Below are 26741 nucleotides of genomic sequence, written 5' to 3' on the forward strand. Positions count from 1 at the left end.
GCAGGAAGGCGGGAAGTAGTAGCAATTTTTTTAGAAAAAAGGCTGCAATCCTGTGCATAGATTTCTGGGAGTAAGCCCCATTGAACACAGTTGGTCTTGCTTTGGAGTAAACTTGCATAGGATTGCACTGTAAATGTTTTAAGGGAAAAAAGCTACCTTGATTATAATCTGTCAATGCATTTTGAACCTCCTGGCTGCAGACAGTTTTAAGTACATGTTTCATTTGAGGTTTGATAGTCTTTAAATACCTCGAGGTAAATAAATACCACACAGACTGTGGCTTTCCAAAGAAAACAGTACCAGCCTCAGTAAGCTGTTTACATGGCAGGCCTTTCAAAGTAGGTACTCAATTATAAAGAAACCCGCTGCCATGGGCCCTTGGGATATTCATTAAAAAGCCAAATATTGATGTAACAAAAATGATATTTCCTCACGTATGGCATAGACCCTGCTAGTCCCATCCAGAAATGAAGATTGGCATTAATGTATTTCTATTAAGCTTGTAGTTGCCATAAACCAAACTGTTATACCCTGCCCCAGGTTTTATGAGATATCTTGTAGCTAATGCATCCTGAAGGAACCCACCTACACAAGTGATAAGGTAACAGGGCAGATTTTTATAAATGACAATGAATCTAAAGAAGGTATGCTTAGGGTTTCTAAATCAGGGGCAAACAACCTTTTTGCCCTTAAGAGCCAAATCCAGTGTTGCCAGGAGATCTGAGAACCACACGTGCATGCACACACATGGGTGGGACACACATGCTACAAACACATGTACACATACATACTGGGTGGACACACACACACACACACACACTGGGGTGGAGACACACACACTCATGCACATATTGGGGTGGGGACACATACCGGGGCAGGGGAGAGACACACACATACTGGGGTGGGGAGACACATATACTGGGGTGGGGAGAGCTACACAATTTAGAATCTAAATTCTTGATTTGAAAAGACGGCAACTTTGTGTTTACTCACAAGAGAAAAGAAGAGAGCAGAAGAAGCAAAGAGACACAGAATAACTAGGCCATGAGCAAAAACAGGACATACAGATAGCAGAGAGGGAAGATGCAAGAAGTGAAAATGAAGGCAAACAAGAAGGCATGCATAAAGATGGAGAGGCAAGAGAAAGCCAGGCAGCTAGATATCCCTCTGCTAGGACAAACGCCCTTCCCTCTAAAATACTATTACCACCGCCACGTCCCATGCTGAAGAAGATGCCTAGGAATCACTGGTACCTAGGTTGGTGCCCAGGAATAACTCTATCCAGATCTCCAATCATTCTACCCTCTCTTCCTTGGCTGCATCCCTCCTATGAGGATGGGAGAGAGATAAAGCCTGATGTGGTTCTTAAAAGTTCCATTAGATGAGATTCCCAAAGTTGGCATCTGCTTCTCCCTACTCATATCTTCTACCAGTGCTGTTACACTGTGATCATACCTGGGAAATGTTTGCTAGCTTCAGGAAGATGTGGATCTGACACCTTAGATTGCTCCATTTGGCAACTGCTTTTTGTGGGAAAATCCTCCAACAGGTCAGCCCTAGAAATGATGGCTATTCATTCCAGAACGATAAAGACAGATGACTGTGAGGATGCTAAGTTATGTCCTTCCAGCAGAATCAGTTCCTGATACCATATATACAGAATCCATTAGTTCTGGGATCATTCTTAATGGTGTGTTGCATCAGGAGAAAGATTTGATCTATTAACTTTTATAGAAAATATTTATCCAAAGTATTATGGATATAGATATAATGTCTAGGTTTAAAATTCTGTTTTAAATTTATTCTGTGACTGGAATAACTTAGGCAAATGACCATACATTCGGTTGGCTTTAGGTCTGAGGAAAGTTGATTTGGGTCCATAGAAAATGCAACCTATGAAGAGCAAAGAAGTCATACCTTCAGGCCCGTGGAAATGCCACCTATCACCCCTTGGTGCCAAACTGACTTCAGGCATTTAGGTTGCATTCAAACAATCCTCCAAACTGTGGTTTGGAGGACTGAGATTAAGCAGCAGTGAGCCTCAGGCTCCGTGCCCTCCTTCCCCCTTCTCTTCTATGTTCTCTTCTAATGAGAAAGGAACATTAGAAGCTTCTGCTTCTACTTAGTGACAAGCCGTAGTATGTTGTTGCGTCCAAATATGGCAAACTATGGTTTGCTAAAAATCACTCTTCTCACCATGTTTTGATCCTGGTTTGGGTTCCTGTCAAACCATGGCTTGTTGCCAGTGCTGACTCCAGGTATTTGAGGGCTCTCTGGAAAAACACGATTAGTGGCCACCCTCCCTCAGTGAGTCTCCCTTCTCACACCATTGTCACCAGCTGCTATTGCTCCTCATCTTCTTTCTCATTATTGCTCCTACTTGCTTGCTTAATAGCCAGAGCAAGTAGGCAGCAGCATCTACTGGTCCTTCTTCTTGCCACTACCATTGTCATGGCCAGAGTGAGAGGCAGGGGAACATGCACTTTCAGTTGCTGAAGAGGAGTAGCAACTCTAGGGGGCGCTTGTTATTGGGCCCCTTGCTGGGGTGTGGGCCCCTGGGAGGTGCCCAACAGTGCCTGTCCTTGACGCCAGCCCTATTGGTTGCATTCAGATGCAACAGCAAACTGGTTTGCTGCTAACTAGAAACAGAAGCTTCTAATCGCCTTCCTTCATGGGGAAAGGAAGGAGGGAATGTGTGAGCACAAGGCTTATCACTGCCCATTCCTGATCTTCTAAACCAGGCTTGGGGGATTGTCTGAGGTTGGCTTTAAGCAAATTTCTGAACCTAGATAGAAACTGTGCTGTTTTCAAAATGATATTCCAGTTGTTCCATGGATGTAAATGATAGCATGCTGGAAGGCATGCTATCATACCTAGCCAGTATGATGGCTTTTCATTTTCTCCTGTGCCCATGCAGGGCATGAAAATGGTGCCAGCTCTTCTCTTTTCTCCATCCTTGATCTGTCCCCATGCCACTGCTGCTAGGCTGATGATTCTTGAATCAGGTATTTCATACAATGGATGGGTTGTCCTTAGTGCTCCCTTCAAGTGTGTGTGTGTGTGTGTACGTGTGTGTGTATGCATGTGCTATTTGTATGTAGATTGTGTTGCATGTGTTTAGCTTGCATGGTGAGGTATAATATCCTCTAGACAAGAGTGGTGGAGAAAGATCGATGGATTTCTGTGGTGTTAGTTTAGTCTGTATAGTCATCCTGCATTATTTTAAAACCTCTGCATTGCAAAGATTCCAAGTTTTGCTGATGTGGCAGTAGGAATTCCAAGTCCTGGTTATTATTTTCCTGGCCTGTCAAATTGAAGGTATTCCTGCTACCTCCGCCTCTTCTTTTTCTGAACTAGATCCCTACACACGTGGCAGCTAACTGCACCTCTGCTATAAAGCATGAATATGCCTTATTTTTGGTCCCAGTTTGGAGGATTTCTAACAGGTTCAGCAATCCCACGCAGGAAGAAAAGATATATATGAGTGCAACAAAGATTCCTTCAGCTTGCTTGCTCAGAGATATGGACGGTTCCAAGCATGTTTAATGATAATGTTATCATTATCACAGACATGATAAATGGGGAATTAGAACCGTGACCTGCAAAAAAATGTTGCAGTGGGGAGTGCTTCTATTCCAGCCAGTCAGCCATGCCCTCCTTCCCAACACTCCATTCTCCCTCTCTGCCCTGCCCCCCCGTCAGTCAGCATTCTGTAGCCACTGAGCACGCTCACTCCTCACTGAGCTGTTTCTGGGGGGATGGCCCCCTCCCCTTTAGAGTTTTCTTCCTAACGATTTTTTTTTTTTGTACTTGTGAAATCCCTGGGGTTTTCCCAAGCTTGCAAATACCTTCCTCTTGTGCATGGATGGTGCCATGTTGGCTACATAAGGACTGGCTACATAAGCCGTGTTGGCTACATAAGGCCCTGAGTAACAACTGCAACCATTCATACCACCTAATATGAAAGCTTACAGCACAATCCTATACATGTCTACTCAGGAGTAAGTTCCATACTTTTTAATGGGGCTTACTCACAGGTAAGTGTGTAGATTGTAGCCTTGAACATGTATCCCTTGTCTGCATACTTCGCCTCTTTCTTTTGAAGGGGAGATGGGTTAATCCCTGGGACTTTTAATTTTGTGCCTTATCCTGTGGATCACCCGGCCTTTTCCCTCCCTAAAAGAATTTTATGACTTTTCCACGTCATCTTCTGAAGCTCAAATCTGAAAGTATTTTGTAAAGAGCCAAGAGGTTCCCCACCCCCACCCCTCTTACTAGATTTCATCCTACCAAGTCTTCCTACAATGTAATAAACTGTTCGCGTCTTACACATAGGCAGATCTTTTGCCACGTTTTTTCCTTCCCTGGTGAGACGAGAAAAGCGTGTGTTCTTAGACTGACTTTTTTCAGAGAATGAGTTAAAGAAAAACGTGTGATTTTGACATCTAAATGCAACATGTGTACATGAAGAAGGCAAAAGTTTGCTAAATGGTGTTAACCGTCACATCTACAGTTGATTTAGTGTCAGATCTCTGTAAGGAAAGGAAGTAATGTAAGCAAATGACATCGTGCAAGGTTCCAATTCTAAGGAGACCTACTTGGAAGTAAGACGTATTGAAATGAGTGGGCCTTACTTCCAAGTAAAAGTGTTTCAGATCAGGATGTAAATATTCTTTACCAACTGGCACCATCTCCTCACCCAAAAAAGAATGAGGAAAACATCTCCAAAGGAAGACTAACTAACGAAAAGCAAATGTTTAGATTTTTAAAAGACTTGGCCTTTTATTTGTGATAATACAAACATGGTATGTGGCAGTCTTCTAATTTAAAATCTAAGCTGGTTCTCATAGCTGTGCAGTTAGAGCTCATCTGGAAAACATATGCAGATGCATTTGCTTTTTTTTTGCTTATACTAACATAAAAGGAATCTCATGTAGGAGGAACTCTGCCAGATGAGAATGGTTTCTTTCGCTTTGTGACGTGTCAAAGAGATGGGATTCAGACTGTATATTAAGAGTCCTACAGGCTATAGAAGAGCAAGCGCTTGTGTTGAATTCAGGGGCCACCTTTGCTGAAGTCTTTGTGCTTCTATTATTTAGAACAATCCAGATTTATGAAGAGGGGAAAAGATGCATTTGCTATTTGGTCAAAAATAGCAAATGCTATTTTGACAAAAATGACAAAAAATAGTTTGTCATTTGGTCAAAATGGAGAAAGTGTTTTGCAAAATGTTTTATATTAAAAATATAAAGATGAGAAAAGTGTGTTTTCTATTTTTGTCTTACATTTCTCAACAATAGTTTCCCAGCTGCAGTTCTATGCATACTTAGCTAGGAGTAAGCCCCACTGAACTTCAAAGTAAACTTGTTTAGGCTGCTGCTGCATGACATTAATTTCAACTTTTGGGAAATATTTTATTTATCTATAACTGGTATTCCTGAAAGTAGAATTCACAACTGAAAGTGACAGGCTTTTCAAAATGGGATACAATGATATTGTTGTAAACTTAGGTGGTATCCTTTTTGCTCTTAAAATAACATTTTATTTCACACACACCCCACACACAATTAAGTAGGAAAATGTTTCAGTTGTTAGAACTCAGAGAATATGATTAAGGCTGCAATCATATACACACACTTACAGGAATTGTGCCTATCATTGAAGAGGTGGAGTTGTGGGAGGGATAAGCTGTTTCCTAGGCCACCATGGGGAGACCGAAGAACTGTTTCCCCCGTTTCAGGGATTATTCTGCTTTGTTCTAGCAAGCCATACAAAATTCAAGGCTGAAAGAGCTGACTCAGATATTGAGAAAGGGGCATGTGGTGGACTATACCACTCTGAAGACTGTACCACATCAAAAATACACATGGGGGATCACAGGTTTGAAAGCATCTCCACATCAAAAGCTCTCTGTACACAGAAAGCTAGCATGTCAGGGCAAAGCCTGGGCTAGCCAAGAAGCCTTTTCCTGCATATATAAACTCTCCACAAGTAGGGAAATTCTGACATGGTGGTACTACAAAATGGTATTCAGTCATATCCTAATACTGAGAAGAGACAGACTAAATGTTACAGTCCTACGCATGTTTACTCTGAAATAAGTCCCACAGCATTCAGTGTGGCTTACTCCCAGGATGTGCGCATAGGATTGTGGTATTAGTGTAAGTCCCTCCCCGTAAGGTCTTGCAGGACAGGGAATGCTGTCTTAGCACATCCATTTACTTTAGTAAACACATGCATGGTACTGCATTCTCTCCAGATCCTCTAGGCCTGTCCATACAACTGATGCGTTAGCTGTGAAATTGCACAGTTTGGGCTGTGCACTCTGCATGGTTGGCTTCCCACAGCAAGGAATGTGGTATTCCAGGACAAACATTACCTGCTATAGCAGCCTTCCCCAATCTGGTGCCCTCCAGATATTTTGGTCTGCAATTTCCAGCATTCCTTGCCATTGCCATATAGAAGAAACCATCCACAATTTAAAATTTTGATTTTTTTAAATTCTGAATTCAAAATTTAATCACAAACTTGGTGACATTTGAATGTTTTAGATTTATTAGGATGTCTCTTGTCTGACAAATATCAAATGACCTAAGTAGTTAGTTATTTCAACACTGCCCAGACTTCTAAGAGTAGTTGTTAAACAGTGCATCCCATAGCATGCCAACCATCCCATACTGTCACATTTCAAATATATAATGGAAATTTTAACACTAAATACTGTTGGCCGTGGCAGTAGATATGGACTATTTTGTGAATATTCAGATTAGAAACTTTTAGAGGAGGACTTTGAAGACAATGTGTGTATGTGAGTGTTCAGTTTTAATCTGTAAATAGGGAGGAACTACGTGGACTGTAGGTATATTAAAATCCATGGACTGGAAACAAAAATATAGCCATGTCAGGAGGGGGGGATTCCCATTGACCTCCCTGCACTATTGAAGAAGGATATACTTGGAACAGCATAAAGGCCTCTCTGCCTCCATTTTGGTCTTGTCAACACAAAAACTAGGCTGAGGCCTACCTTGTACTCTCAGAACCATAGCAACATGAAAGAACATATGCCCTCTGTCCATACATAAATGAATGTCAGGATTAGAGGTCCATGGGGCAATGGGATTTCCATGTAGTCCCAGACATTATTCTATGTTTGTCTTGCTATTCATAGAAAATACTTGTAACCAGGAGTATGGAGACTGGGTTTATATGCTTTCATTACCAATGGTTTCATTTAGATAAGACACTGGTTCCTTTATCAGCGAAATGTCTGAGAGTTTAAAGGGCAAAGTAAAATCTGTGTCTGTCTGACTTATCACTAATTTCATTTCTCTGGCAATAGTGGTTTCCATTCCTGTCATATGAAATTAAATGCCATTAAATTGATGTAGGTTTTGACACTGACTTTAATGGGATGCGGATGATAGACATGCTTTACTACATAATGCATCATGTAGGAAATTATACTAGAAATTATTACTTATCTTCCAGAATACTCCTCTAACAAGCTTTCTTCTGAGCTGACTACAGAATATCCCAGTCTGCCTCGCTGGAATGCCTTGTCATATTCAGAGGTTTATGGTTCCCCTCATCTGGAGTTGATCAGCTTCTTTGTATCGGTCTTTTCTTCCTAACTGCCCTCCTACAGGCTGACTTAGTCATTATAAAAGCTATTTGCTTATAAGTGGAAAGAGAGGGCCCTCTATAGAGTAAAGACAATAATATATTAAGTGCCTCCAACCAAGCTCTGTTGCAGCTACTCCGACAATGTCTGGTAATTTATGGGGAGGTAACTGCAGATTTGCTTTTCTACAACTCATTAAGCAGTCTTTAGAGAACATAAAATGTCTCATAAGGGGCACAATCCAATGTGTGTTTACACAGAAAAAAGTCCTAAAATTCCCAGCATTCCAAGGCCAGCATGGCTGGCTGGGGAATGCTGGAAGTTGTAGGACTTTTTTCCTATCTAAACATGAATATGATTGCACTCAAGATCATAGTAGCCCTGCTAGATCAGACTGACCAAAAGCCCTTCTTGTCCCAGTGATGAAGCATGGTGGAGGGGAAGGATACATTTTACTGGGGCCCAGAGATTTGGGGTGGGGATTGGCCCAGCTTAGGCTGCAACCCCATTAGGAAAAAATTGAGGCTAAATTATAAATCATGCTTAAGGATATTTATGGAAACTTATTTCTATAGGGTTGTATCTATAGGGTTGGATCCAAGGTCTATTTTTTTTTTTTGCCATGATAGGCTACGTAAATATTTACGTAGCCTATCACTGCAAAATACAGGGATGCAAATGGCAGCGGCTACGACAGCCGCCATTTGTGTCCCTGCAGGCTGCCCAGTGGTCGGATGTCCGGCTGCAGGTGGCCCTGGCCAGCGGCTCTGTGGAATCTCCGTGGAGCGGAGCCGGCTGGAGAGAATTTCGTGGGGAGGGACGGAGCGCCTCCCCCGCACCGTGAATGTCACCCTTCGAAAAGGTAAGTGACTTTCGTACATCCCTAGTCCAGTTGTGGAAGGTCCTTCCACCCAATTTTGGGGGAATCCCCCCATCCCCTCCATCCAGCAGAGTCTCCTGTGTAGCATTTTCGGGGGGTTGGAGGGGCTGCCATGGGAAGGAGGGGGCAGGGTGTCTACTTCCATCAGCACAGTTGATTCCATGGAAATCTGGATCCAACCCTATGTGTTTTATTTTCCTGATCTTGTGAGATTTGCTGGAATTAATCAGAAGTGGTGTTACAGCAGAGCAAGCAACATCCTGAACAGAGAATTGTTGGCCCAGAAACTTCTTTAGAACAGAGAGTATGCTTGTGCAGTTAAACTAATGCTTGAAGATACCCATGGAAAGCTCACAAACAGAACATGAAAGCAATAGCCTTCTCCTGCTGTTGTTTCCCAGCAAATGGTATTCAGAGGCATGTTGCCTCTGATGTTGAAGGCAGTATATAGCCATCATGAGTAGTAGCCATTGATAGTCTTACCTTCCATGAATTTGTCTAATCCCCCTTTAAAGCCATCTAAGTTGATGGCCATCACCACATTTTGAAGATGCAGATTCAATAGCTCTCTCACACCATTGTTGTTAATGAGTTCCCTGTAACTATTATGGTTGCCAGATCTCAAGGTTTGTCTCAAAGTTTCTGCATTTTAGTCTCCTTGTTCTCAGGTCTCTAGGGGAAAAATTTAATTCTCAGGGTAAGGAGCTGGAAGCAAAGGGGAGAGGCTATTTTCTATAGGTCCCATCCCTAGCATATGCCCACTTGTAAAGTATAACACTTTATACTATAACACCACTTTGAACTGTGGTGCTGGAAGAAAATTCTGAGAGTGCCTTGGACTGCAAGAAGATCAAACCAGTCCATACTCCAGGAAATAAAGCCAGACTGCTCACTTGAGGGAATGATATTAAAGGCAAACCTGAAGTACTTTGGCCACATAATGAGAAGACAGGATATCCTGGAGAAGATGCTGATGCTAGGGAAAGTGGAAGGCAAAAGGAAGAGGGGCCGACCAAAGGCAAGATGGATGGATGATATTCTGGAGGTGACAGACTCAACCTTGGGGGAGCTGGGGGGGGGTGGCGACGACCGACAGGAAGCTCTGGCGTGGGCTGGTTCATGAAGTCACGAAGAGTTGGAAGCGACTGACCGAATAAACAACAACAAAGTATAACACCCCCTCCTTTTCCAGCACGTTCTTCCAGTCTCAGTATCTTTTCCTCCCTTTTTGTGTGAGAGAGCATCAGAGAAACAAACACCAATAAAGGGGAAAAGAGCAGTAATTCATCCTGTGTTGGACAAAGTTAGAAGGGGAGTCAAAATCTCCTTAAAAATAAATTAATTAATCAGCCTCTATGAGGCTCCACCTCCATCTGCAACAGGCTCCCCCTGCCCCATTGAGCACCAATGTTCCAGCCCCTGAATCTCAGAATCTAACCCACAGGAGACCAGTCAACTCTGTCATTAAAACTTGCACATTTATGGGGACAGAGGGACACTTCTGGGGAGAAATTTAGGTAAAACCCCAATATTCACACAGTGGTCCAACCTTCTCAACACTATGGACATCCTATTTGTGGTCAGCTGCATCCCAGTCTTGCGAAGAAGGGAATTTGGTATGTGTGAAATCCCAGCAGTTCATCACTGTCCCCAAATACACCCAAACTATAGGTGACATGGGTGATACATGATTAGATCTCTCCCAGGAGCTGTGGGAGAGGCTCCAAATTTCATTGGGAGAGCAGCACTGGGTGGTGGTGATGGTGGGAGAACATCCCCCTGTTTTTTCAATCTAGATTCCCACCCCCTCAGGGCTATAAATCCTACAGAAGAAGATACCTTTGAAGGGTAATGTAGAGCAAGAAAATGGTATGTATAGGAGGGAAAGGGATACCCTCTCCTCCCACAACCCTATTGCTCCAATCATATTTAGCACACATCTCCCCTCCCCGCCAGGGCTACTTTAAATGACAAATTAAAACGTTGGTAGATCCAATTATCATTCTCCTGTATAGTTTGGCCTTCAGACACACAAACACAAAACCCAAAACCTTCTTTACTCTATACATACACACCAGCTCCCCTTGAATCTAACTGACTTCCCATGATATTCTTAGATATTCTAGTGGGTGGCCTGGTGTATTGCAACCAGGATATATGATAAAGCAGTCACATGACTGTTTTGCCCAGACAGTGTTCACAGTGAGCACATTGACACACATCTTGCTATGTTCAAATGTTCACCAGACTGCACAAGCATAAGGGCAACCTAAATCCTTCTCATTCTTCCAGGGCTGGGCCAAAACATACTCCTTGCTCTGCTATAGTGGCTGAAAACCTGTATAGTTAATTACGTGTGGTCAGTATACACTGTAAAACAGAGGTGCACAACCTGCAGCCACCCAAGGCCCTCATTGCAGCCCCCATTAGTGCCCTGATCCCCTGCTGCTGCCAAATTCCCTCCCATAGTGATCCTGATACAGAACACTCTTTCCTCACTGATAGCAACAGAGAGAGAAAAGTTATCTGTATCAGGATCACTGGGGGAAGGAGGTGGAGGGAAGGGCCTCCACTCCCTCTCCAGAGATCTTCATACACATTGGTCTTTTCCCACTGCTGCTACCAGCAAGGAAAGGGCAATCTGTATCAGGATTGCTGGGGGCAGTGTGTGTGTGTGTGTGTGGTCCCCGAGTCCCAAGCCAGCATCACATGAGGCCCTTGGGCCTGGCTGAAAAGGCTGTGCACCCTTGCTGTAAAAGGAAGCCCTAACTTTAATCATAAAATATATTTATTGTTTGGTGTGCAATGCTGATCAGTGTCTTAAAGCAGTCTTTCTTAGCATTTTTATATTACTTGCAAAACGCCCTTTACATGACAGATAGGGGTGTGAGACTGTTACCTTGCCAGGTCCCTTGTCCCACAGCAGTGGCCAACGATCATGATGACATCAGAGGTGGTGAAGTGCTGGGAAGCCTGGAGATAATGGCCTTCACCCTCATTTGACTCCCTTTAAGTTCTTACACAGGGGCTAAGGAGATGAGGCAAGAAGGCAGAAGCCCCCCTCATGCCTTTCCAACCACAGATCGAACCATCCTTGCTGGGATATGATGCCTGTTTGCACTGGGGTGATAGATGGAAGGTGACATAATGCCTCTCCTGTCCTTGCACACCACCATCAAGCAACAACAAGGAGGGGTGTTGAACCTCAGGCCTGTGGGCCAAATCCATCTCACCTGGGGTCCCAAGCAGGCCTTCCAGAGTTCCCCTTTCCTGGCCCTCTTTTCCCTAACTGCTGATCATTCAGTAGTTTTCTGGCTTTTGCTAGGTTTTTCTCCCATTCGGAAGGGTTGCAATGCCTTTCTGAAGGCTTACTTACTGGCAGCAAGCGCTTCAAGCTACAATATGCTAGGGTTTGTTTGTTTTTTGGCCCTTTTGTCTTTGTCCCCATCCACCACTGGGATTCAGCCCTTGAGCCGAAAGAGGTTCGACACCCCTGGGTTAAAGTATACAGTGTATGCATGAATAATAGTTTTCAATTGGTGGATGCATCATTGGCAGACGCAGCAACATCATAGGGCACATAGCTGCTGTTTTCCCCATACTGTTGTTTCAAGAGATGTTACACACGCAGCCACAGAACATTTTAAATGGTGATGCAGGATCCAGGGAAGAATGTCACAGTATGGCTTCAGCAAAACCCAAGGGCAGCCAAAGTCTTTTGTTGCTGTTTTAAAAAGAAAGAAAAAGCCCGCAGCCACCTCATGTTTAAGATAAGGTGAAATTCTCTGAATTCACATTTGTTGTTGTTTATTTGTTCAGTCACTTCTGACTCTTCGTGACTTCATGGACCAGCCCACGCCAGAGCTTCCTGTCGGCCGTCGCCACCCCCAGCTCCCCCAAGGTCAAGTCCGTCACCTCCAGAATATCATCCATCCATCTTGCCCTTGGTCGGCCCCTCTTCCTTTGGCCTTCCACTTTCCCTAGCATCAGCACCTTCTCCAGGGTATCCTGTCTTCTCATTATGTGGCCAAAGTACTTCAGGTTTGCCTGTAATATCATTCCCTCAAGTGAGCAGTCTGGCTTTATTTCCTGGAGTATGGACTGGTTTGATCTTCTTGCAGTCCAAGGCACTCTCAGAATTTTCCTCCAGCACCACAGTTCCAAAGCATCTCTCTTCCTTCACTCAGCCTTCCTTATGGTCCAGCTCTCGCAGCCATAGGTTACTACGGGGAATACCATTGCTTTCACTATGCGGACCTTTGTTGTCAGTGTGATGTCTCTGCTCTTCACTATTTTATCAAGATTTGTCATTGCTGTCCTCCCAAGTAAACGTCTTCTGATTTCCTGGCTGCAGTCAGCGTCTGCAGTAATCTTTGTGCCTAGAAAGACAAAGCCTGTCACTGCCTCCACGTTTTCTCCCTCTATTTGCCAGTTATCAATCAAGCTGGTTGCCATAATCTTGCTTTTTTTTTGAGGTATCACTGCAACCCAGCTTTTGCACTTTCTTCTTTCACCCTCATCATGAGGTTCCTCAACTCCTCCTCGCTTTCAGCCATCAAAGTGGTATCATCTGCATATCTGAGATTGTTAACGTTTCTTCCAGCAATTTTAACTCCAGCCTTGGCTTCATCAAGCCCAGCACATTGCATGATGTGTTCTGCATACAGGTTGAATAGGTAGGGTGAGAGTATACAACCCTTCCGTACTCCTTTCCCCATCTTAAACCAGTCCGTTGTTCCATGGTCTGTTCTTATCGTTGCTACTTGGTCGTTATACAGATTCCTCAGGAGGCAGACAAGATGACTTGGTATCCCCATACCACCAAGAACTTGCCACAATTTGTTATGGTCCACACAGTCAAAGGCTTTAGAATAGTCAATAAAACAGAAATAGATGTTTTTCTGAAACTCCCTGGCTTTCTCCATTATCCAGCGGATATTAGCAATTTGGTCTCTAGTTCTTCTGCCTTTTCGAAACCCAGCTTGTACATCTGGCAATTCTTGTTCCATGAATTGCTGGAGTCTACCTTGCAAGATCTTGAGCATTACCTTACTGGCATGTGAACTAAGTGCCACTGTTCGATAGTTTGAAGATTCTTTGGTGCTTCCCTTTTTTGGTATGGGGATATAAGTTGATTTTTTTCCAATCTGTTGGCCATTCTTGTGTTTTCCAAATTTGCTAGCATATGGCATGCATCACCTTGACAACATCATCTTGCAAGATTTTTTTAAACAGTTCAGCTGGGATACCGTCATCTCCTGCTGCCTTGTTATTAGCAATGCTTCTTAAGGCCCATTCAACCTCACTCTTGAGGATGTCTGGCTCTAGCTCACTGACCACACCGTCAAATCTATCCCCGATATTATTATCCTTCCTATACAGATCTTCCGTATATTCTTGCCACCTTTTCTTGATCTCTTTTGCTTCTGATAGGTCCTTGCCATCTTTGTTTTTGATCATACCCATTTCTGCCTGGAATTTACCTCCGATGTTTCTAATTTTCTGGAAGAGGTCTCTTGTCCTTCCTATTCTATTATCTTCTTCCGCTTCCATGCATTGCTTGTTTAAAAATAATTCCTGATCTCTTCTGGCTAACCTCTGGAATTTTGCATTTAATTGGGCATATCTCCCCCTATCACTGTTGCCTTTTGCTTTCCTTCTTTCTTGGGCTGCTTCCAGTGTCTCAGCAGACAGCCATCTTGCCTTCTTGGTTTTCTTTTTCTTTGGGACTTTTTTGTTGCTGCCTCCTGAACAATGTTGCGAACTTCTGTCCATAGTTCTTCCGGGACCCTATCTACTAAATCTAGTCCCTTAAATCTATTCTTCACCTCCACTGCATATTCATGAGGAATATTAGTGAGCTCATATCTAACTGATCTGTGGGTCTTCCCTATTCTCTTTAGTCGGATTCTAAATTGTGCAATAAGAAGTTCGTGATCTGAACTACAGTCAGCTCCAGGTCTTGTTTTTACCAACTGCATAGATGTCCACCACCTTTGGCTACAAAGGATGTAGTCAATCTGATTTCGGTGTCGACCGTCTGGTGAAGTCCATGTATAAAGTCGTCTCTTAGGTTGTTGGAAGAGAGTGTTTGTTATGCACAGTGAGTTGTCTTGGCAAAATTCTATCAGCCTATGTCCCGCTTCATTTTGTTCTCCCAGACCATGCTTGCCTGTAATTCCAGGTGTTGTTTGACTACCCACCTTAACATTCCAGTCTCCTGTAATGAAAATAACATCTTTTTTGGCATACTATCCAGTAGGTGCTGCAGATCCTCATAGAACTGTTCTACTTCTGCTTTTTCAGCATCTGTGGTTGGGGCGTATGTTTGGATCACTGTGATGTTAAATGGCTTACCCTGAATTCGAATTGAGATCATTCTGTCATTTTTTGGATTGTATCCAAGCACTGCTTTAGCCACTTTATTATTAATTCACATACACCCTTAAAACTAATCCAGCCCCTAAATTTGCAAAATCACTTGGCTGAATACTTTAGCATAGCACCAGTACAGATGACTGAGTAAATCCGTGGTAGAAAACCTTACCTCTTGGTAAATTGGCCATCTGTATTAGCTCCTTTATACACTTACTTGGTTGCAATTAAACTGGAAGAGACTTACTTCTGGTTAAACCTGCATATGAATGGGCTGTTAAGGGATTCTGTAAAAAAATTTTTTTTTTCCATGATGCTTCCCCCACCCCACCCCAAAACTGTCAAGAGCACTAAGAAACTAGATGGCAGCCATTTTATTTCTCCAGCTCATCACATACTTATATAACCAAAATCATGTCTGTTTTGTGTTAGGAAAGAGGAGGCGGCACAGAGTAAGTTTTTTTAGTGCTCCAAGATCCAAAATTCATCTGGAACTTGAGCCAAAGCAACAGCATAAAAGGAATGCAGCTGGCAATCATTAAGGAAAACTAGCAGTGGACAATGATTAAAACAAGATGGAATTTCTATTTCTTAAAAAAGGCAATATTTGAGCCAATCAACTGCTGCTTTAAAAAGGAAAAAAAGAAAGAGGATTTACCTTATGAATATGCAAGGAAGAAAATAATCCCTTTTATTTACAGCTGGAATGGGGAATGTGCAGCCCTCCATATGTTGCTGGACTGGAACTCCAATCATCCTCACCATTGGCTATGCTGGCTACGGCTGATGGGAGTTGCAGTCCAACAACATCTGGAAGGCAACATTTTCCTGACCCCTGATTTACAGCCTCTCAAAGCAATCCCAACTACCTGTACACCTCCCCCTTTCCCCCTCTTAATAACAAACACCTGTTCCTCACCCACACCTGGTGTGGAAACTGAACTAGGGATGTCAGAGAATTCCACCACAGATCCCAGGGAGGCCGAATTCCAGTGAATTCGGCCCCCCAGAATCCGTGGCGGAATGGAGCAACCTGCCCCACCACCCCACGGAAGCACTCTGGAATGGAGCCTACTTGGCTGCAGCTCTGGTGGCTCCAGCGGCAGCAGCTCCGGTGGCTCTGGCAGCTGCTGGGCTGTGGCCACAAATGGCGGCTGCTATGCCGGCCGCCATTTGCATCCCTTCGCTGAGCTGTGATAGGCTACGTAAATACGGCAAAACAGGGACGCAAGTGGCATAGCGGCTGCCATTTGCGTCCCCACTCTTTGCCGTGATAGGCTACGTAAATATTTACATAGCCTATCACGGCTCAGCGAAGGGACGCAAATGGCGGCCGCTACGCCGGCCGCCATTTGTGTCCGTAGACCTGCCTCAGACCTGGATGTCTGGCTGCGGATGCACCCGGCCAGCGGCAATGCGGAGTTGCCGCGGAGCGGACCCGGCTGGGGAGGATTCTGGGGGGAGGGATGGAGTGCCTCCCCCCCACCTCAGATGCCACTTACGAAACAGGTAAGTGGTTTTTGAACATCCCTAAACTAAACTAGAAACCCAGCAAAGATCCAGTGGAGACCTTTATACACCCTGCCAGCTCCTCCTCTTCCTGGTCCTCTGTTGGTTCATCGTTCAGTGCTGGGTCTCTTTCCTCCTTCCAAGGAAGCCCAGTCTCCCAAGTAGTCCTCTCCTACTGAGTATTTTCTGCCAATAGAACCTTCTGACAGACAGATGGGTGTTCCTCTGGGGGTTCTGCATTAGTCACCAGGTCCACTGTCACCTTTGCTTTGGAAACCTGAGGGATGAGGGAGGTGAATCAGGGATTGAGGTAGGGTTTGGGATAGAGTCACAGGGCTTATTGGCTCCCTGTGCAGCTAGGTATCGTTAATCTGCCTTTGGCCTGCTGCCAGTTCCTCCAGGTGTTCTGCAGGATCAGGATTTTCAGTGTATTTCACATCTTCCTGGCCCACCCACTTGCAAGGACTGTTGGTGGTGGATGGGTCAGGGGCTCATGATGGCTCAGACTGCTAGTGTGAACACCCTTCCACTGACAATTGGATCCGATTGGCTCTGACAATGTCCTGCTGGGCGGTGCCATTTCTTCCCACACCGGCACCAGCTCCCTCTTTCATCCGCCCCCAAGACCCTGCATGCTCACTAACTGTGGATCTCTGGTAAGCAGGGGCACTTGGCTTTCTTTTGCATTCATGTTATTTTTGTATCCTGTTGATAAATTCAATAAAAAAGAATTATGCCCTGTTTGTATTGGTTATATAGAAAATGTAATAAAAGTATAAAAATAATGTTTTAGCCTTTCCTTATATGGTGTTCCAGTTCCCTGATAATTCTGATTGCCTCTTTCTGTACCTTTTCCAGCTCTACGACATCAATTTGAGATGAGGTGACCAGAATTGTATTTTTGTTGTTGTTCAGTCGTTAAGTCATGTCCGACTCTTCGTGGCCCTATGGACCATGGCACGCCAGGCCTTCCTGTCCTCGTATACGGTATTCCAAATGATGCCACAACCATAGATTTGTATAAGGGGCTTATGATATCGATAATTTTATTTTCAGACCCTTTCCTAGTTATCCGTAGCATAGGATTTGCATTTTTCGCAGCTGAGTCAAAGTTTTCATTCTGCTGTCTACCACAGTCCCAAGAACTCTTTGCTGATTTGCCATCACCAGTTCAGAAGCCATCAGCTTATACATAATCCAATGTACATCACTTTATGCTTTACATCTCTTACACTTTACATCACTTCATCCAGTTTAGAGATATGCTTTTGGAGCTCTTCACAGTCCATTTGGATTTTCGCCATCCTAAATCATTTGGCATTATCTGCAGACTTGCCCCATTTCACTGTTCCAGATTGTGTCTGAATGAGTTAAAAAGCCTTGGTTCCAATACAGATTCTTACTTCCCTCCATTGTGAGAATTGTCCATTTACTCCTGTTCTCTTCCTATTCTTTAACCTGTTACTAATCCATAAGAAGATCCATCCTTTTATCCTGACAGCTCAGTTTACTCAACTGGGAGATCAGACACACTGTAAAAATGGCAGCCTATGTATTGTTTTTGGAGTCTCCTACGCTTCGCAGGGCTTTCTCTTTAGCCAGATGGCGAGTACTCCCCTCAGCGGTGCTGGGGGGGAGATATAGTAAGACTCCAATGGCAGAGAGGATTTGCCCTTGTGGTGTTGGAGTGGTTGAAACAACCAAACATGTTATCTTTTCTTGTCGATTTTATCAAGAAATCTGTGTAAAGTTTATTTCTCCTCTGCTTAGAAGGTTTCCGGGCAGATCTGATGTTGAGGTTACCAGGAATCTTCTTTTAGGTGCTAATATGCAGTTAACAGATCCTTGTGCAAGGTTTTTTGCAGCCGCCTGTAAGATCCATGGGGATATTGTATATAATGCTTTAAAATCCTAATAATATTAATTTTAATCTGTAATAGGTAATCTTAAATAATGTTTTATTGTTAATTTATTGTTTATATTGTTCACTTATTTGTTTGGGGACATTTTATTTTATTGTGACATTTTTAGATTGTTTATATATATGAGCTGGTGGTAGACTGTACTATTAAAATCACTCTTAAAACTACTCTAACCATTCCAACATACAGGAGACCATTCATGCTGGCCAAGTTCAATGTGTTACCTTCTGCACTTTTGGAGGGTAGATATAATGGTACTTTATACTCTGAGTGCTTCTGCCCCTGTGAAGCTGGAATGGTGAAGACTGTGGGCCATGTACTGCTGCATTATTCCTTCTATTATGATTTTGGCATATTTTTATTACTCCTATTTTACAAGGAATACCTGGGAATCTGATGTGTTCTATACAGATTATCTGTTGGCCAACCAGAATACTCAGGTAACCTCTAAGGTGGCTAGATTCTGCGCTGCTGCAATTGTTTGTTGGCGTGGGATGATGTCAATTGTTTGATAATGTTTTAATTTGTTAAATATTTTACTATTATGAGTGGGTTAGGTGTAATTCTTATTTATTTGTATTTTAACTAATTCCTATTGCTTTTATATTATTGCATTTGTAGTGCTACCTCACTTTGCTGCTCTTGTGACTGTAATAAACTATTATTATATATTACTCAAGTGCCTTTCATGCAGAGATGTTGGAGAAATCCACAACAGATTCAAATGAGTTCTAATTTCTATGTATCTGAACTGGGAATTCTGCAGCAGACCAGCTTTTTTTTTATTTGCATGGATTCTGTGGACTGGTTTGTTTGTTTGTTTACTTTTATGGGCAGGGTGTGTGTGTGTGTGTTATGCTAATGTGTATTAGTACAAGTGTGACATAGTGGAAATACATATCTGAGCAAGTGGAAGAAAATTCTTGGGGCTTCATCACACGCTTTTATCCTGCGATTGAGATTGCTCCTTCATAGAAGTTTGCGGGCTCTTTACATGATGCCGTAACCCTGCTGTGACCCTCCTGCACTAAATGCCCTTTGTTCTGTTTTTAAATAGGTCACAGATAATGAGCTATCAAATTACCTCATTGTGTTCCATTTCAGTTTTCTCGGTGAAAAGGCTTAAAGTGGCAGAAGAGAAGCGGAAGACTCAGATACGGGGAGAAGGAGGGGGGGAGGAAGGAAGCGCATGTAAAGGGAGTCAATGGTGATCCTGCATTTAAAATGGAAGCAGAAAGCCCCATTTTAAATGCAGGATTTTAGGCTAGTGTAGAGATGCCCTTGTACATCCCTAAAAAAAAAATAAAAAAAATTGGTCAATGGGTGGATGATGTAATGACAGACACCTGACAATCCGTGAAACATAGACAGAAAAGATTTAACAAAATTCATACAGCCCTAATTTCATGAGGGACTTTGTAAAAATGTTTTTCAGAAGTCCTGTTTCCCACCTCCCAGCTGAGCAGAGCAGTGCAGAAGAAGCTGCTCCAGCTGGTCCAGGGACTACAGAAGCAAGCAAGCTCCCAGAGAGCGAGCGTCCAGAGCAAGCGAGCAGGGGGAGCAAACAGGAGTTGGCCAGGGGAGTTGCAGTGGCAGAAGAGACAAAGGAGACAAAGGAGACAGAGGCAAAGAGGTAAGTGGGCTGCAGGAAGCCCAGGGGGCTGTCCTTTTTCCTTCTGGGTGGCTGTGAGCTCACCAGGTGCTCCTGAGAGCTCCAACTGAATTGGGGGTGTGTGGCCTGAGTACTCCCAGCAGCTGTAGGCAGGAAGCTTCAGTCTGTTTCCCACCTCCCAGCTGAGCAGAGCAGAGCAGAGGAAGCTGCTCCAGCTGGTCCAGGGACTACAGAAGCAAGCAAGCTCCCAGAGAGAGACCGACCAGAGTGAGCAAACAGGGGGAGCAAACAAGAGTTGGCCAGGGGAGTTTGGCAGGGGAGGTCAAGGGGGAGGCCCCTAAGATTTTTTTAAAAATTATTTTTCTTGTAACACACACTTCCACACCAGTGGGACTCTGCTTTTAACCTCTAGTGAGTAGAGGAGCAGGCACAGGCTAGTCTAGAACAATCAGAAAGCCAGACACAAAAAGGGAAAAGAGGCTATGGAAGGACAAGACTCTCCAGTGGTGGTGACCTGCAAGGTGTGTGCAATGTTTGTTTTCTTGCCTGAGAGCAACATGGCCTACAACTGCAACAAGTGCAAGTTGATCATGCTGCTGGAAGAAAAAGTGAGAGGACTGGAGTGGCGACTGTCGACCCTCCGGGGAATAAGAGAACACGAAGAGTTCATGGACAGAATGGTGGAACTATGGCAGCAAAGTGAAGACCAGAAGCTTGAAGAGCAAGAGCAAGCTGAGGCAGAAGAGGGAAATGCTGAGGTGAGGAAAAATGCAGTAGAGGATACTCCTTGGAAAAGGGTGACAGTTAGGAGAAGAAGAACTAGATGCCACTCTGCACCAGTGGAAGCAGTGGAGCTGTGGAACCGATTTCAGGTACTTGAGGATGAGACTGGAGGACAGCCTGCAGAGGAAGAATCACAGGGGAACCTGCATGAGAGTGAGCAAGGGGCTGAAGGTCGGTCAAGCAGAGGCAATGAAACCCAGGCCTACAACAACAAGAAGAGAAGAGTAGTAGTAGTGGGAGGCTCCTTGCTGCATGGGATCAAGACCTAAGTACATTGTGAAGACCCGTGGACTTGCCAGGTATGTTGTCTCCTGGGAGGACAGATTAGAGATGTGACTGAAGGGTTGCCTGCACTCATAAAGCCCACTGACAGGTATCCCTTTCTTCTCACCCATGCGGGAACAAATTATACTGCCAAGCGGAGCTACAAAGAAATCACATCAGACTTTGAAGCTTTGGGAAGGAAACTCAAGAACTTTGGGGCCCAGATAGTTTTCTCATCCATCCTTTCAGTAGTTAGAAGAAGGATAGAAAGGGAAAGAAAAATACTCCAGGTGAATGACTGGCTATGAAGGTGGTGCCGGCATGAGAGATTTGGATTCTGGGACCACGGGCTATACTTCCTGGAATATGAGTTGTTGGCAAGGGATGGGTTGCACCTCACAAAGGCTGGGAAGAATGTGTTTGGCCACAGCATGAAGAACTTCATCAGGAGGGCTTTAAACTGAATCCTACGGGAAGGGAGATGTAAAGTTGAGGGTAACAATGGATGAAGGCTCATGCACTGCAACAGAGAGAACAGCTCTAATAGCACCCAATAATAGTCTTCAGACACATGTAGGAAGAAAGCCAGACTATGAAGCACATGGTCTTCGATGTCTATATACTAGGGATGGCAGAGAATTCCGCCACGGATCCTGGTGAGGCCGAATGCCAGTGCATTCGCCCCCCCGAAATCTGTGGCGGAACGGCCTGCCACCCCCCCACCCCCCCGCGGATCCCCCCGGGATGAGACTTACCTGGGGCGGATCTTCTGGGTGGCGGCGGCTGCGGCAGCGGCTTCGGCAGCGGCGGCTGCGGCGGCTGGTCTTCTGACCGGCTGCCGCCGCCGCCATTTGCAGTCTTGTCGCTTTTTTTTTTTAACAAGACGTGATAGGCTACGTAAAGACTTACGTAGCCTATCACGTCTGGTTTTTTTAAAAAAAATGCGTACGCAAATGGCGGCGGCTATGGCCGCTGCCATTTGCGTTCGTTATTTTTGGCCGTCTCAGTCTACGTAAATGTTTATGTAGACTAAGACGGCGAAAATAAGGGGAACGCAAATAGCATAGCGGACGCTATTTGCGTTTCCCCTTATTTTCGCCGTCTTAGTCTACATAAATATTTACGTAGACTAAGATGGCCAAAAATAAGGAATGAAAATGGTGGCGGCTGTAGCCGCCACCATTTGCGTACACACTTTTTTTTTTTTTTAAAGCCAGACATGATAGGCTATGTAAGTCTTTATGTAGCCTATCACGGCTAACTACAGGGACGCAAACGGCGGCGGCTACAGCCGCTGCCATTTGCGTCCCTGCTAGCCAGCGTCCGGATGTCTGGCTGCTGGTGGAGCCGGCCGGCGGCTCTGCGGAATCCCCGCGGAGCAGATCCGGCCAGCCAGGATTCTGGGGGGAGGGACGGAGCGCCTCCCCCACCAGCGGAACCCAGCAGAGCCAGGTAAGGGGACTTTTGTACATCCCTACTATATACTAATGCCCAGAGTATGGGAAACAAACAGAACGAACTTGAACTCTTAATACAAGAGGGAAATTATGACTTGATAGGTGTAACTGAGACTTGGTGGGATGACTCTCATGACTGGAATACAGCAATTGAAGGATATAACTTGTTCAAAAAGAACAGGAGGAACAGAAACGGACGTGGAGTTGCACTGTATGTCAAAAATACATGTCTGTGCACAGAAATACAGGAGGATGAGCTTGGTAGCCCCATTGAGAGCATCTGGATCAAAATAAATGGAGCAAAGAATAAAAGGAACCTGGTGGTTGCAGTCTACTACCGGCCACCCAATCAAGGAGTAGACAAGGATGAAACTTTTGAAAAGCAAATAGCCAATGTTTCAAGGAAGCATGATGTAATAGTAATGGGGGACTTCAATTTCCTCGATATTTGTTGGGAGACAAATTCTGCAAAACATGGCCCCACCAGGAAATTCCTGACTTGTGTGGTGGATAACTTCCTCCTACAGAAAGTAGAGGAAGGAACTACAGGATTGGCTATCCTTGACTTGATCCTAACCAACAGAGATGACTTAGTGGATCAAGTAGCAGTTACAGGAACTCTGGGGGAAAGCGACCATGTTGTACTTGAGTTCTTGGTTCTAAGGGAAGCAAAAGCCGAGTGTAGTCAAACATGTACCCTGGATTTTAGGAAAGCTGATTTTAATAAACTCAGAACAATGATCAGTAAGGTCCCATGGCAAGCTACTCTAATGAGAAAAGGAGTCCAAGATGGGTGGGAGCTTTTAAAAAAGGAAATTCTCATGGCGCAATTACAAACCATTCCAATAAGAAGAAAAGTACAGCCAGGTAGCACAGAATTGCAGGGATGGCGTCAAGAAGGCTAAAGCTGAGAATGAGCTGAGGTTAGTGATGCTAAAAGCAACAAAAAGGCTTTCTTCAGCCACGTGCTTAGCAAAAGACAGGGGAAAGAAATGATGGTTCAGCTATTAAATAAGGATGGCAAAATGATAACAGATGACAAAGAAAAGGCAGAAGTGCTCAATTCCTACTTTGGCTCAGTCTTCCCCCAAAAGAGGGTCTATGACGCCCCTGGCAAAGGTGAAGTACAGGCTGAAGGGGCAGAATTGCAGCTTGAGATCGATAGGCATATGGTCAAGGAACACCCAATTGCTTTGAATGAGTTCAAATCTCCAGGGCCAGATGAACTGCATCCTAGAGTAATAAAGGAACTGGCAGAAGAACTCTCAGAACCACTGTATACTCTCTTTGAGAAATCATGGAGGATGGGTGAAGTGCCAGATGACTGGAGGAGGGCTAATGTTATCCCTATCTTCAAAAAGGGCAAGAAGGAGGAACCTGGGAACTACAGACCAGCCAGTCTGACATCAATCCCTGGGAAAATTCTGGAGCAGATGATAAAGCAATCAGTCTGTAAGCACCTTGAAAACAATGCAGTGATTACTTGAAGCCAACATGGATTGGTCAAGAACAAATCCTGCCAGATGAATCTGACCTCATTTTTTGATCAAGTAATCTCCCTTGTGGACTGTGGGAATGCTGTGGACATAATATACCTCGACTTCAGCAAAGCTTTCGACAAAGTGCCCCATGATATTCTGATGAGCAAACTAGCTCAAAGTGGGGTAGATGAAACAACGATCCGGTGGATCCACAGTTGGCTACAGAATCAGACTCGAAGAGTGCTTATCAATGGGATCTTCTCAAACTGGGGAGAGGTAACGAGCGGGGTACCCAGGGCTCAGTCCTATGCCCAGTGCTCTTCAACATTTTTGTTAATGACTTGGATGAGGAGGTGCAGGGAATGCTGATCACATTTGCAGATGACACAAAATCGGGCGGGATAGCTAATACTTTGGAAGACAGAAACAAAATTCAAAGTGATCTTGATAGACTGTAGCACTGGGCAGAAAAGAACAGAATGAAATTTAATAGGGATAAATGCCAAGTTCTGCACCTAGGAAAAAGAAATCAAATGCACAGTTACAAGATGGGAGATACGTGGCTCAACATCACTACAAGCGAGAAGGATCTTGGAATTTGTTGTAGATCTAGGGATGGTGGAGAATTCCACCATGGACTCAAGATTCTAAAGAGTCTGTTCCCCCAGAGTCCGTGGCAGAACAAACCACTCACCTCTGCCACCCCACGAATTTCGTGCCGGCCAGATCCTACCTGCTGCTGGCTGGGTCCGGGTCTGTCCGCTGCGATCCGCTGCCGTCTGCATTTGCATTTGCGGACGCAAATGGCGTCTGGAATAGCAGACACCAATTGCGTCCCTGCGCTTTGCCATGATAGGCTACATAAATCTTCATGGATTCCTGCATTGAGCAGGGGGTTAGACTCCATGGCCTTGTAGGCCCCTTCCAACCGTAATATTCTATGATTCTATGATTCCAGGGATGTAATGTCTACCAGGTCACCACTATCCACATCCTTGCTGACATTTTCGAAGACAAACAGTGGTGAGACGGACTTGCCTTTGCAAATTTGTGTTGATTTTTTCCTTAGCAAGTGATAGTCATACCACAGAATTGTGTGTACTCTTTTATTGCTTTTTTATTGCTACATCTTTTCAGTGTAGGATAATGAAAACCTTGAGTTGCATGGAACAGTCCTCATTTGATGAGCCCTTTTGTTTGATGAAATGTTCTGAGTAACTCATAAGAACATAAGAAGAGCCAAACACCTATCTTGTCCAGCATTCTGTTCCCACTGTGGCCAACCAAATGTCCATAAGAAGCCCACAAGCAGGACATGAATGCAACAGCACTCTCCCGCTTGTGTTCCCAGCAAATGTCATACAGAGGTATACTGCCCCTCATACTGGAGGTAATATATAGTCATTGTAACTAGTAGCCATTGATAGCCTTAATTTGTCTAATCCCCTGTAAAAGCTGTCCAAGTTGGTAGACAAGTTGTGTGTGTATTTATTTATTTATTTATTTATTCATTCATTCATTCATTCATTCATTCATTTCATTTCTATACCGCCCAATAGCCGAAGCTCTCTGGGCAGTTTTCATTCATGAAATTCATGAATTCATGAGGTGTATTCATGAGCTTGTATATTTTTACTCAAATGTGGGGCCAATGAATGAGATAATCATCACCTTAACTATTGTGTGTATTTGTGTATAATTTCTGGAACCAAAACAACAATAACTACCTATGTTAAATGCACTTCAATTTCTGACATTTGATTTAAATGCACATTAATTTCTGAAATTAATTCTCCTGTCTTTGAACTTTAAAGCCCATCATTCCCTTACTTCCTCTCTTGTCAATTAAAAAAATCCCTCTTCTTTGAGGGGTTGAGGAATATACACTTTAAAATCCCATGAGAAGTATATGCAGTTCCTTGGGATACAACACAAAGGTATGTTCTTCAGAATGCCACAACCTGCCAGTTTTGGCTCTTTGACTTCCTATTCCAATTTCTACCCTACCATTTGTTCACTAAGCTTCCATTTTCAGATTTCCAAAGACTGATCCAAGGTTCATGCAATTCCTTTAATTATGGTTTGAAGTATAGGCATACACACATTCCATGAAACCAACCATTACCTTAAAACATGTGATTAGAGAGTGAAATACAGATGCCTGCTCCATTTGTCCAGAACCACAAAACGTAAGTTGACAAAGCAGTGATGCTCAATATAGATCAATGAAAGTTGAACTCTCTTTTTTCTTTTCTTTTCTTGCAGTGCAATTCAGTACTACTTATCTGCAATGTCTGGGGCACATTTGAAGCATTCACTTAGAAGTAGTTTGGATAAGTGGAAGTTACACAAGTCACATTGGCATAATGGAACTACTGCGAGATTAAACAATGAAATCAGATAATCAGGAATTGGATAAAGGAGACTTCCCAAAAACATAGCCAAAGTTTCTATTGTACAACAGTGATTATGTTTCAAAGGGGATCCCAATTCACTCTCCATTAATTAGCAAAGCACCTGGATTTTCACAATTCTATTTATTTAACAGACTTTTAGGGCAAATACTGATAAACAGTTTTCTTCAATGTGCCCTGATATTCACAGCCACTGAGAATGTAAGGATTATCTCATGAGATCCATTTACAGATGGGTAGCCATGTTAATCTGCTGCAGCAAAAGTAACAAAGAGCTTTGCGACACTTTAAAGACTAAGAAATTTGTTGTGGCATAAGCTTCCATGATCTAGGGTCCACTTCCTCAGATGCAGGAAGTGTTATCCAACCCTGTAGATAGATAGACAGACAGACAGACAGACAGACAGACATTACTGTCACAGC

This window comes from Heloderma suspectum, chromosome 5 (genome assembly GCF_057233095.1).
Source record: "Heloderma suspectum isolate Gila_16-S chromosome 5, 16-S_ref, whole genome shotgun sequence".
In the NCBI taxonomy this organism is placed as follows: Eukaryota; Metazoa; Chordata; class Lepidosauria; order Squamata; family Helodermatidae; genus Heloderma; species Heloderma suspectum.